The following is a 1,213-nucleotide window of genomic DNA, read 5'->3' as shown; positions in this document are numbered from 1 at the left end:
ACGATCAGTTATCCTCTAGGGGTGTGTTGTGTCATCAGACATACTCACCAGCCTAAAAGACAATCAGTTATCCTCTAGGGGTCTGTTGTGTCATCAGACATGTTCACCAGCCTAACAGTCTAGACGATCAGTTATCCTCTAGGGGTCTGCTGTGTCATCAGACATGTTCACCAGCCTCACAGACTAGACGATCAGTTATCCTCTAGGGGTCTGCTGTGTCATTAGACATACTCACCAGCCTCACAGACTAGACGATCACTTCTATCCTCTCAGGGGAATTTTGTGTCATTAAACATACTCACCAGCCTCACAGACTAGACCATCACATTTATCCGCTCAGGAGAATGTTGTGTCATTAAACATACTGACCAGCCTCACAGACCAGTCAACCTTGTCCTTTGGCCAGTGTCTCCTCTTCCCTCACCAGAGTTATTCTTTCAGGGGTCTGTCTGTACTCATCAGACATACTTGCAGGCAGACAATCTTTTCCTTAGGACCCCATGTTATTTTTTACTTAAGTTGTCCATATGTGCCTATCGGCCCTCAGTTTTCAGCTGCCTTACTTACAAGGTCAGGCTAGTACCAGGCTATTGTTATCAGATATTGTTATATTCTATCATGTATTTATGTTAGACATATTTTTAAATACAATATTTTATCATTGTTCTTATGTTTAAAATAAAAACAGCTTGATGAAAAGGCATTTCTATTTTAGTTCATTTCCATTCAAAAAAGATCTGTGGTTGAATATTCACAAAGACCTCGTACAACAATTCTTTTTTTTTTCTAGGTCACCAGAGACAAACTGTCTGAGGAGTGGGCCAAAAGTGGTCTAAATGACTTAAAATTTCAAACATCTTCTCAACACTTAGATATGGTAGAAATTAAATGCCCTTCATGGATTGTGAATTTTATGGCCCCAGGGTCTCACAATTTCCTTTTTGAGGAGGGGTTCAAGTTTATGATTGTCTTTATAGGGAAATTGCATTTTTTAGCATAAAGTGAAGTTAATTTCCATCGGAAAAAACTTGGTAAGAATGATTAATATAGGAGAACAGTCTTGATGGTATGCATATATTGACACTGGCTCATGATCAGGCCCCCAAGAGCTTATAACACTCTTACTATCATCAATGTTACAATTTCTTTTTCATAACACTTGAAAGCTTCTTATCTTTTAACCTATACATTCAATATTGCTTACCTTAGGTGA

The sequence above is a fragment of the Ylistrum balloti genome, unplaced genomic scaffold (genome assembly GCF_031769215.1).
Source record: "Ylistrum balloti isolate Yb309-2 unplaced genomic scaffold, AGI_CSIRO_Ybal_v1 Utg371288, whole genome shotgun sequence".
In the NCBI taxonomy this organism is placed as follows: Eukaryota; Metazoa; Mollusca; class Bivalvia; order Pectinida; family Pectinidae; genus Ylistrum; species Ylistrum balloti.
The sequence above is the reverse complement of the archived record's forward strand: the minus strand, read 5'-3'. Positions refer to the sequence as shown.